This window comes from Arachis hypogaea, chromosome 13 (assembly GCF_003086295.3).
Source record: "Arachis hypogaea cultivar Tifrunner chromosome 13, arahy.Tifrunner.gnm2.J5K5, whole genome shotgun sequence".
Lineage (NCBI taxonomy): Eukaryota > Viridiplantae > Streptophyta > Magnoliopsida > Fabales > Fabaceae > Arachis > Arachis hypogaea.
In genome coordinates this window covers 128,496,611-128,509,330 of record NC_092048.1, presented here as the reverse complement: position 1 = coordinate 128,509,330, position 12,720 = coordinate 128,496,611, and positions in this window count along the sequence as shown.

Sequence of the window (12,720 nt, the reverse complement as noted above, 5' to 3'; positions counted from 1 at the left end):
TTATCAAAGGTATAATAAATAAGAGGTTAATTTTTTTCTAAATGCACTGACTTTGAATTTTTTTTTTTTTTGCATATACAAATTGAAATATTTCAGCAGAATAGAAGAAAGAAGAAAATTAGGGATGGCAACACCACCCGAACTCGCGGGTACCCACTCCACCCTACCCGCCCCGGTATATATATGATATATAATTTTAATATATAATATGTGTAATATACGTAAAATAATTAGTAAAATGATTGATAATATTGTATCATATTTAAAAATTTACTTGAATTTATGTTATGTATGTGATGATGGTTATATAAATTTTGAAATTTAATTTTATTTATTAGATATTAATAATTATAGGGGCGGGACGGGTGCGGGGGCGGGTTAGGGTCCAATCATTTACTACCCGCGGATAGGAGCGGAGCGGGTTTTATGCGTGTTACTGTAAGGCGGGGCGGGGTTGGGTAGAGCAAAAACTCGCCCCCGTTGCTACCCCTAAAGAAAATAATAACTAATTATGAAGTGAGTAGAAAGTTAGAGAAATTTTAGTTTTTAAAATTTAAATTAATCTTAATTATAAATGTGTATCCTAAAAAATAGAAATATGTTTTAATTAAAAAATAATTAAATAATATTAAAAATTGGCTAAAAATTAAATTTTATTATACAAATAATATTTTTTTTATTTTTATAATATATTATCAGCACAAAATTCTATTCTAAGATTAAATAATTTTTTTTTTATATCTACTTTATCTTTCTCATTTTCTTTTTCTACACCACAATAATGAATTAATGACCCTCACAACATATTGCTTTCCTCTTCCTTTATTCTTAAACTTCATTGTTAATTTTTTTTATACTTTCAAGTTTCTTTTGTATATGTCACACATAAACTATTTTATATCCATAACATTGCATCAATTTTTTTTTATTATGCCTGACATGCTTTGCTTTATTATATACACATCTTGTACGCAGGAACGGATGTATGTACATAAGTGTGGGATAATCGTTTCTACTACGATTTGAAATTTTTTTGAGTAATATACGATAATAATATTTATTTGTCCTCACAAAATTATTAAATTTAACCCCATAATAATTTTTTACTCAATTTTTAGTACTTTATAGTCAATTTAAAAATTTTATATTAAATGTCATTAGAATAATTAATTCTCAAATATATCTTTGGAGGCTAAATTTTCAAAAAATTTAAGACCAATATAACAATAATGCATGAAAATTATACTTGATTTGCTTATGTTGAGGGGTTGTTCTTATGAAATTGTTGTTGAATCGATCTTAAATTTTTTGAAAAATTAGCCGTCAGGGGTATATTTGATGCAAATCGAAAATTTTTTGGGACAAAATTGAAACAAAATAAAATTTAGGGATATTTTTGAAACTTTTGTCAAACTTTAAGGACAAAAAATATACTTTACCCTATTTATAAATGATTATTTTAGTGTTTTAATTTGTAAAATTAGATATTATAAAAACTAATCATGTTATATTTACATCGAAAATAATTACTTGTATATATATTGAAATAAAAAATACACATTAAAAGTAAATTAAACAATAATACATATATTTATATACGAATACATAATGATTAATAAATAATTTGATAACTAATTTTTATGTACACATAATATTTTTATTATAAAATTATTATTATATTATATACATACATACATATATATATATATATATATATTTGCCCCAACTATCAAAATTTTCTAGATGCGTCACACTGCTTGTACGTACTTGTTCATACCCTGGCCCAATGATAAGGCCCCAGGTCCAGATGAAAGGCCCAATCCGAAGGATTGAGCCTCGCACTACACCGACCTTCTCTCTATGAAGTCGGTTCTTACCACGACTTGTCCTAAAGAAGTCAGGGACAAGGATTAGCTGGCAGATAAGCACTCATTCAAATGAGTAACTGCCCCTAAAATCTCTCTACCCACTTCCAGGAGCCATACCTCAACTTCCCTAAGATAAAGGGACGGTTATCCACCTTAAATGGAGGAACTACTCCAACGGTGGTTATGGGTTCACCACTATAAATACACTGACGCTCCTCAGGTATAACAGAGACCCAATACTCTCTAGACCTGTTTTGCTCCCTTTGCTGACTTTGGCATCGGAGTGTCTTTGCAGGTACCACCCCCCATTTTCTCATACCGAAGTCGGACGGAGGTCTTGGATCATCAATCCGCTTGGATACTTCCTCATTCAGACGATTGGGCCAGCCAAACTAATCCAACCCAATAATCTCCGGTTACCCATCGTAACATTGGTGCCGCTGCCGGGGACCCGAGAGATCAGCCAGTAATGGCGGATGTATCCCCTGAAGATGGTCATGTGGCGTCGGATTCTGAACAAGAGAATCTGGATACCGGAAACAACGACGCAGACCTGACCCTCCACCAGAAAACCAACGACCAACACAGGGAAGGAACCTCCAGATTTAAAAATCCGAAGACAAATTCCTCGGAGGGGCGTGAATCAGAAAAGGATGGACCACCCCACGCAACTGAACTAATGGGGCTAGTCCACGTCCACCAAAGTCGCTTGGAACAACTAAAACAGGAACGGGAGCGACAAAGGGAGATAGAAAAGCACCTAAGAGAGGAGATGGATCGACGAAAAGAGTTAGAGAAAAAACTCTTAAAGTTAGAATCCTCCCTCAAAGGTCGGAACTCCCGTGACGATCGAGAAGAGTCGCCCCCAGGAGGGGAGGATCCTTTTAGTGAAGACATAATGAGGGCAAAAGTTCCAAGAAACTTTAAAAGCCCCGATATGGACCTCTATGACGGAACCACAGATCCGAAGCATCATTTAAGCAACTTTAAAAGTCGGATGTATCTGGCTGATACTTCTGACGCGACGCGCTGTAAATATTTTCCGACCACCTTATCGAAAGCAGCGATGAAGTGGTTCGATAGCCTCCCTCCAAGGTCAGTCACCAGCTTCGAGGACCTCTCGAGGAAGTTTCTAATGAGGTTCTCCATTCAGAAAGATAAGTTAAAGCATGCACCGAGCCTCCTGGGAATAAAGCAGGAGGTCGGAGAACCTCTACGAGATTATATGGAAAGGTTTAACAAGGCATGCTTAGAGATTCAAGACCTGCCCACCGAGGCAGTTATTATGGGGCTGGTCAACGGACTTAGAGAAGGTCCCTTCTCACAGTCCATATCAAAAAGACACCCCACCTCCTTAAGTGATGTACAAGAACGAGCTGAAAAGTACATCAACATGGAGAAAAATGCCAGACTGAGAGAGTCGAGTTGGCGATCTGGGCACATTCCCTCGATAAAAGAGAGGGAAAGGGAGCCCAAGAAGAAAGAAGACCTCGGTCCCGACAGACCCAGGAAATATCACTCTTATACTCCTCTAAAGGTTTCCATAGTGGACGTATATAGAGAGATCTGCAATACTGAAAAGCTACCACCTCCCAAGCCCATTAAAAATAAAAAAGGGGGGAGTCGCAGCGACTACTGCGAGTACCATAAAATATATGGGCACTCAACAAACGATTATTACGACCTTAAAAATGTGATAGAAAAGTTGGCCAGAGAAACCCAACTAGACAGATATCTCATAGAAAGGTCGGACAATCATGGGAAGAGAAAGCGAGACGACACAAATAGAAGAGACCCACCACCGCAGACTCCGGAGAGACATATACATATGATCTCAGGCGGATTCGTGGGAGGGGGACTCACTAAGTCCGCTTGCAAAAGACACTCAAGCGAGTCTACCAGGTCAGAAATGAATCATTCGACCTCCCTACTATCTCATTTACAAAGGAAGATGGGCAAGGAGTAATCCATGAACACGATGATCCAGTGGTGATAACCATGATCCTAGCCAATGCCCATCTCCACAGAACCCTAGTAGATCAAGGAAGTTCGGCAGTCATCCTTTTCAAGCCGGCGTTTGACAAACTAGGGTTGGATGAAAAGGAGTTAAGAGCCTACCCCGACACCTTGTACGGGCTAGGCGACATGCCAATAAAACCACTGGAATTTCTACCCCTCCACACTACCTTCAGAAAGGGGGAAAAATCCAAAACTCTGAGCATAGACTTTATAGTCATCGACGTAGGGTCAGCATATAATGCCCTAATCGGCAGAGCTATCCTAAATCGACTCGGAGCGGTGGTGTCTATCCCCCATCTCTGCATGAAATTTCCGACACCTGCGGGAATAGCAACGGTGCGGGGAGACCAGAAGTTGGCAAGAAAATGCTACAATGAAAGCCTGAACCTGAGGAAAAAAGGCAAAGAGGTTCACGCCATAGAGCTCGGTGGTGCAAGGGCCAAAGAAGAGCTACGACCACAGCCAGGAGAAAAAACCGAGGAAATACAGGTCGGCCAAGAGGAAGGGAGGAATACCAACATAGGAGCCAACCTGGGGGAAACCCTAAAGCAAGGTTGACTAAGCTCCTAAGAGACAATTCTAACCTCTTTGCCTGGAAAACTTCTGACATGCCTGGGATAGACCCCGAGCTCATGTCCCACAAACTCTCGGTATATCCGGGGTCGCGACCTGTACAACAGAGGAGGCGCAAGCTCGGCCCGGAACGAGCTCTAGCGGTGGAAAAGCAACTACAGGCACTCCTAGAAGCCGGCTTTATCAGAGAAGTCAAATATCCAACATGGCTAGCAAATGTAGTGCTAGTCAAGAAGCAAAATGGTAAATGGAGAACGTGTGTCGACTACACTGACTTAAATAAGGCATGTCCCATGGACCCTTATCCACTCCCAAGTATTGATACCCTAGTAGACTCTAGCTCGGGATATCGATACTTGTCGTTCATGGATGCCTACTCGAGATATAACCAAATTCCGATGTATGAGCCGGACCAGGAGAAAACATCATTCATCACGCCCAGAGCCAATTTTTGCTACGTGGTCATGCCATTTGGATTAAAAAATGCAGGGGCCACATATCAAAGGCTGATGAATAAGGTGTTCGCTTCTCACCTGGGGAGTTTAATGGAAGTCTACGTCGACGACATGCTAGTGAAAACTAGGGAAGAAGTCGACCTTTTGTCAGACCTCTCGCAAGTCTTCGACACCCTAAGGTTACACGGGATGAGGCTAAATCCCGCAAAGTGTACCTTCGCGGTAGAGGCTGGAAAATTTCTAGGTTTTATGCTAACACAGAGAGGGATTGAAGCAAATCCCGATAAGTGTAAAGCTATCCTGAAAATGAAGAGCCCAACTTGCTTAAGAGAGGTTCAACAATTAAATGGCCGACTTGCAGCCCTCTCCAGGTTCTTGGCAAGATCAGCACTCAAATCCCTTCCAATGTTTTCTTTATTAAGAAAGGGACGCCAGTTTGAATGGACTCCAGAATGCGAAGGAGCATTCCAGGAGTTCAAAAGGTTCTTGAGCCAACCACCAATCCTAACCCGACCTCTAGTCGGGAAAGATCTCGTCCTATATTTGTCCGTAGCAGACAAAGCTATCGCATCAGCCCTGATAAGGGAGGACGAGGTCGGACAGCATCCAGTTTACTTCATCAGTAAAGTTCTCCAGGGTCCCGACCTAAGGTATCACAAACTAGAGAAGTTTGCTTACTCCTTAGTAATAGCTTCACGAAGGCTACGGCCTTAATTCCAAGCACATACAATAAGAGTCCGAACGAACCAACCCATGAAGCAAATCCTCCAGAAGACGGATGTTGCAGGGAGAATGGTTCAATGGGCAATAGAGCTCTCCGAGTTCGACTTGAAGTATGAAACTCGGACAGCAATCAAAGCCCAATGCCTTACCGACTTCATAGCAGAGTACGCAGGAGACCAAGAGGAAAAGCCAACTACATGGGAACTCTATGTAGATAGATCCTCAAACAAGGCAGGAAGCGGCGCAGGCATAATACTGGTGGATGAAAGGGGAACTCAAATAGAGGTATCCCTCAAATTTGAATTCCCAGCTTCAAATAATCAGGCAGAATATGAAGCCCTGATTGCATGATTGAAACTGGCAGAAGAAGTCGGTGCAACGAAAGTAATGATATACAGTGACTCTCAAGTGGTAACCTCCCAGATAAATGGAGAGTATCAGGCCAAAGATCCAAACATGAAGAGATACCTGGAAAAAACTCTGGAGTACCTCGGGCACTTTGCTGAAACCGAGGTTAAGCATATAACTCGGGATCTCAATAGCAGAGCAGATGCCCTCTCCAAGCTAGCAAGTACTAAGCTAGGAGGGAATAATAGAAGCCTGATCCAGAAAACTCTCCAAGAGCTCTCTGCAGTGAAAGCAGAGGGCAAACAAGATGTCCTTGAGGTATTCGGGCTAAACCTCGGATGGATGAATCCTTTGGTCGAATACCTAAAATTCGACATCCTCCCCAAAGAGGAAAAAGAGGCTAAGAAAGTCCGGAAGGAAGCACAATATTACACTCTGGTGAAAAATATCCTTTATAAAAGAGGAATATCAACGCCATTGTTGAAATGCGTACCGACCTCAAGGACCACAAAAGTGCTAGAGGAGGTCCACAATGGGATCTGCGGAAACCATCTCGGAGCCAGGTCGCTAGCCAGGAAAGTAATCCGAGCTGGATTCTACTGGCCGACCTTGCAGAAAAATGCCACAGAATTTGTGAAAAAATGCCAACCTTGCCAAATGCATGCAAATTTCCACGTGGCTCCCCCCGAGGAGCTCATTAGTATAACTTCTCCATGACCCTTTGTAAAATGGGGAATGGATTTGTTAGGTCCTTTTCTCCATGCGCCAGGACAAGTCAAATACTTGATCGTGGGAATAGATTACTTCACAAAGTGGATAGAAGAAGAACCATTAGCCACCATCATAGCCCAAAGAAGTAGGAGGTTCCTCTACAAAAATATCATCACAAGGTATGGAATACCTTATTCCATTACTACAGATAACGGAACTCAGTTCACTGACTCTACCTTCAGAAGCCTAGTAGCCAGTATGAAAATCAAACACCAGTTCACCTCGGTGGAACATCCACAAGCAAATGGACAAGCCGAGGCAGCCAACAAAGTCATACTGGCAGGACTAAAGAAAAGATTACAAGAAGCAAAGGGAGCCTGGACAGAAGAGCTCCCCCAAGTGTTATGGGCTTATCGAACGACGCCACAATTTGCCACTGGGGAAACACCCTTTCGACTTGTCTATGGCGTAGAAGCTATGATACCAGTGGAAATCAGTGAGCAAAGCCCAAGGGTGATTTTCCATGATGAAATCGGGAACATACAGGGGCACAAAGAGGAGCTTGAGTTGCTCCCCGAAATCCGAGAACAAGCCCAGATAAGAGAAGCAGCATTGAAACAAAGGATGACTACCAGGTATAACAAAAAAGTCATTCGAAGGAGTTTCACCCCAAACGACTTGGTCTTGATCAGAAATGACATTGGAGTCAACAAATCGGGGGAAGGAAAGCTCGCTGCCAATTGGAAAGGACCCTACAAAGTTAGCGAGGTCTTAGGAAAAGGCTATTATAAGGTGACCGACCTAAGCGGCACCGAGTTACCAAGATCGTGGCATGCTTGTAACATGAAAAGGTACTATAGTTAAAAGCGAACTCTACTCACTGATGTACTCTTTTCTCAATTTCACGATTTTTTTCCAAAAGTCAAAAGGTTTTTTCTGAAGAAGGGTTTTTAATGAGGCATCATAGTAGAGGCTAAGGGGGAATAGACTATTAAAAACCCTTAGTAGCAGTAAAGTACCTTCCCAAATAAATAAAGATCTTTTACAATATCTCTTATAAATTCCTTTTCGTTTATTTTTCATTTTACGAAACGCGCCGACTTAAGCTCGACAAAGCATAAAAATCCCATGAACTGACCTAGATGGTCGTCAGGATAAAACAACGAGGTACAAGTCGGTGTAAAGAGGTTATAAAAGTTGATGGTAAGAGACTCGGAAACATACCGACTCATAAGTCGGAGTGAAAAACCGAGTAGAAAGGAAAACGCATCGCAAAAATAACCTAAGTCATAGAAACTCAATAAATCACAAAGTTGAGTATAAGGAATAGTGAAAAAGAGATCGAAAAACCTATCAAAAAGCCAAAAGACTGTCCTAAAAGTGAAAAGCTCAGGAGGACAGACAAGCCAAAGAAAAAGGTTTTCAAAAAGGTCAAAGAAATTCCCTAAAGTATCAAAAACAGAAAAGCATGCACACAAAAGGTAACTTAAACCCTTATCCAAAAAAGGGTATTTATAAATATTTTGTTTACGGCCTCAAAAGGCCAAGAGAAATGTCAACCAAATCACCACAATAAACATAAAAAGAGTTTAAAAAAAGAGGGGACCCACAGGCTGGGCCCTCATATACCCAACAAATTTTCAGAGATTATCACCACCAGAGCCAGGAAGAGTAGTCGGATCACCACCAGAGCCAGGAAGAGTAGTCGGAGCGCCATCAGTACCAGGGAGAGAAGTGTCCATAGGAGACGGAGAGGAGGTTCCATGAGGCCTTGAGGAACTCGGAGCATCCTTTGAATGAGGCCTTGAGGAACTCGGAGCATCCTTTGGACGAGGAGGGGACTCGATTATCCTCTATCCCCGAGTCTTCAGATCGGAATCAGTGACAGGCTTAGGGGAGGGAGGAGGATAAACTATGGCACCATCAATGACAATCTTGTCAGGATCCAAAGGAGTGAGATCAAGGTCGGGAGCAAGGACTCCGACCTGCTCCTTAAAAATCCTCCAGGCCTCCTCGGCTCCTTCAGCAATAGAGTCCCCCAACTCGGCATAAGCAGTTCGAGAATTCAACAAGTCCTTCCTCACCGCCACGAGGTCCTCGAACAAGCTCGAATAACTCTCCTGGGCCTTCTTCCTCAAGCCCTCCTCCATATTGCATTGGGCTTGTAACTTGCTCTCCTTCTCCCGAAGGACATCCCTCTCCTCCTTCAACTCAGCGACCTCCTTCTTCAACTCCTTCTCATGTTTCTGATATATGAGAAGCCTTTCTTCCAACTCTTCAACCCTCGAAGTTGAACCCAGAGAGCTAAGAGGAGTCTTCTCAAAAATATTAAGAAACTTGGTGCACACCGCCGCCGCCCTGACATTCTCCTGAGCCAGAATAGTGAGGTGGTTCCGGATAGAAACATCATCCATACCTATACGAGTATGGGGATAGATGTATTTCCGGATAAATGCAGGAGCATCCACCTTAGCCTCACCTTCAAAAGAAGAGCTAGCCTCTAAAGTCTTGCGCTTCTTCTTCTCTGGCTCAAGAGAAGATCGGGGAGGAGGGGGCGGCTGAGAAGAAGCCGAGGAGGAAATGACGATGGGTTGAGAAGGAGTCCCCAAATTTTGGGAAGAGGGAGGAGGAGGAGGAAGAGGAGGACCAGTTACCCTGGCGCCGCCGGTCCTGGCACGGGACCTCGCCTTGGCCTCCTGGACTCTCTGGAAAGACTCACTGGAGTTCTTATTCGCCATCTCTGTAACAAACAATTAGTAGCCAAAAAGTCAGACAAGTCGGTAAAAACAAATCGCAAGTCGGAAACAAAGTAGAAAAATAAAAGCTACCTAGTTGTGCCTGGACAAAGGTTGGCGACCCCTGAAGAAATTTTTTGGTATCCAGATATGGGGCCCTCCCCCACACTTCTCGGAGGAACCCCACAATGGCTGCCTCCACTTCATCCAGATCATCCAAACTATATTTCTCACAGGGGGAGGCCTCCAACCAGTATAGAGGAAAGCGAGGAGAAGAATTCTCATCCAGGAAAAAGGGGTGGTGACCCTCTACACCTTGAACTTTGAAAAAATAATTTTTGAAGTCTTGGAAGGATTCATCAAAAAGGGTGAAAACTCTCCGACCTTGTATAGCTTGGAAAGACACCCATTGTTGCTTGTTATTTTGCCCACTGAAGGGCTTGGTCATGTGGAAGAGATAAAAGAAAATCCTCAAGGAAGTCGGAAAGTCTAAAACATGGCTGATAAACTGGTAGATTTTCAGAAAGCCCCAAGAGTTGGGGTGAAGTTAGGTAGGAGCAACTCGGCAGTGACGTAAGATGGCAACCTCAAAATCAGAAAAAGGGAGAAAAACGCCCAGACAGGTGATCATACTCTCATACATGTAAAAGAAATGAGGGGCTACTTCAGAAGCCCTCCCGAAACAAACCCGGTCTTCCGGACCCGGGACCACCAATTCATACTTCGGCTCATCCTCCTCAGAAGTACAAATTTGGTGATGAGTGCGAAGGTTGGTGATAAATTCGGTATCGACCAAAGGTTCCTCTCCTAAGACCGTGACATCGACCCATTGAGCAAGAACTTCTATAGAAGACATTCTTTCCTAAGGTATGATGAAAACCTACAAAGGAAAAGGGAAAGAATAAAAAACGAGAGTTCCTAAGGGGGCATGGAATTAAACAGAAGCCTACGACGTCACCTTCTCTCCCTCTAAATAATAAAAAGCATGCAAACAGAAGCACTTAGTAAAAGAGAAGGGGAGAAAGAACCAACCTTTTCCTGGAAAAAGGTAGAAAAAAATGAAAGCCTTCAAGCAAAAATGTTCCACAAACGGATGAGAAGAAAATTTGGAAAATCGCAGAAACGAAATAACAAAAGAGAGGGAAAGTATTTATAGATACGTTAGGGGCATAATGGTAAAAACGAAAAGCGGTCATTAATGGGTGCACCGTTACCAAGGTAATTAATACCTACGCAAACCTCTAACGGATGCGACGTTTGATTAGACGTAACTGTAAAAACCAAAAGTCACGAAAGTCACGTCGGTTCCGAATAATCACGTCGGTTCCGAACAATCATGTCGGTTCCCTCACAAGTCGGCTACGACCCCGAGTAGAATACTCGAACCCAAGTCTTGAAAGAAATTGGGCTTGAGTAGGGGCACTGTTCATACCCTGGCCCAATGATAAGGCCCCAGGTCCAGATGAAAGGCCCAATCCGAAGGATTGAGCCTCGCACTACACCGACCTTCTCTCTATGAAGTCGGTTCTTACCACGACTTGCCCTAAAGAAGTCAGGGACAAGGATTAGCTGGCAGATAAGCACTCATTCAAATGAGTAACTGCCCCTAAAATCTCTCTACCCACTTCCAGGAGCCATACCTCAACTTCCCTAAGATAAAGGGACGGTTATCCACCTTAAATGGCGGAACTACTCCAACGGTGATTATGGGTTCACCACTATAAATACACTGACGCGACTCAGGTATAACAGAGACCCAATACTCTCTAGACCTGTTTTGCTCCCTTTGCTGACTTTTGGCATCGGAGTGTCTTTGCAGGTACCACCCCCCATTTTCTCATACCGAAGTTGGACGGGGGCCTTGGATCATCAATCCGCTTGGATACTTCCTCATTCAGACGATTGGGCCAGCCAAACTAATCCAACCCAATAATCTCCGGTTACCCATCGTAACAGTACTTATTAATTATTATATGAAGTATATCCTGAAGTCACAAAAAAAAAATATGAAGTATATCCTGAACATATTACTGTATGCATTCTTTTAAAGTAATTTTTACGAAGAATCCGTATGCTTTACTTCTTAATCCATGACGCGTATGCTATTTTTTTTTCTTTTTTTCTTCGATCGTCTCTCAATTTTTTTTCTTAGTTTGTTACTTCTCTTTCCCACTTTTTAATTTGTATATGAAAGCAAAGTATGTGTTGGACTCGCATATAGAGAGGAGGGGTGCTTTACCTCATTGTGGAATCAGAGGAAGCAGAACTCGGACCCTGCGACTTGCATCTCTCAAAACGGACGGTCCGAGTTGCATCCCTCAAAACGCAGTAAAAAAAACCAAGAACACAAGGCGTTGAAGAAGGAGAAGAAGACGTTGAAGAAGGAGAAGAAAACGCGACTAGATCTCTTCTCTCAGTTACACACTTTTATATATGTCCATATAACAAAATAATAAAAAATCAACTCGTACCCTCCGATTTCATCCCCCATAACGTTCAAAAAAATTTCCCATTACAAGCAAAACGGAGGGTCCAAATTCCTCCTTCAGACACCAAATTTTCTCTAACTGCAAATCGTACCATGCGATTTGTGCAGCAAATTTTTATGTCTGAAGAACTCGTACGGTCCGAGTTGTTCTACCTTGGACTCAGAAAAAACTATCCCACATTTTTGTCTTATACACCATAGCTCCATATCTGAGAAGAACACACCCTACCCTTCCATATCCATAAAATTGAACCTCTCTTCCCTCCCTATTTTTTCTCTTATTTCTTACATTATTATTGTTATTTAAATTTTTTATAATATTTTATTTAATATTAATATCATTTTTCAAAATGAATGATAATTAATTATATAAATAATTATTCTCTAAAGTAAATAACAATTAATTATAAATATAATCATTCTTTGAAGTGAATAATAATTAATCATATAAATACTTATTTTTCGAAGTGAATGAAAAACAATTTTTTAAAGAAAATATATATTAAAAATATTATTTTAAAGTGAAGATATAGCACTTGTAGTATTAGTACGTATCACAATTTTATTTACATTCTCAGCGATAAATGTATAACTTTAGTAATTTACTGTTATTATCTTAAAAGGAATAATATATTTTATTAATTTTCTGAAATAAAGTAAATTGATTTATTTTTCTTCTCTTATCTTTCTTTTTTTATATGAATTATTAATATTATTATTCTTAATTATTTACTTACTTTTATTTATTTTTGTTAATAAATCTATCATGTCAAATTTGTAAAAGTTTGAATTTTTCGTTC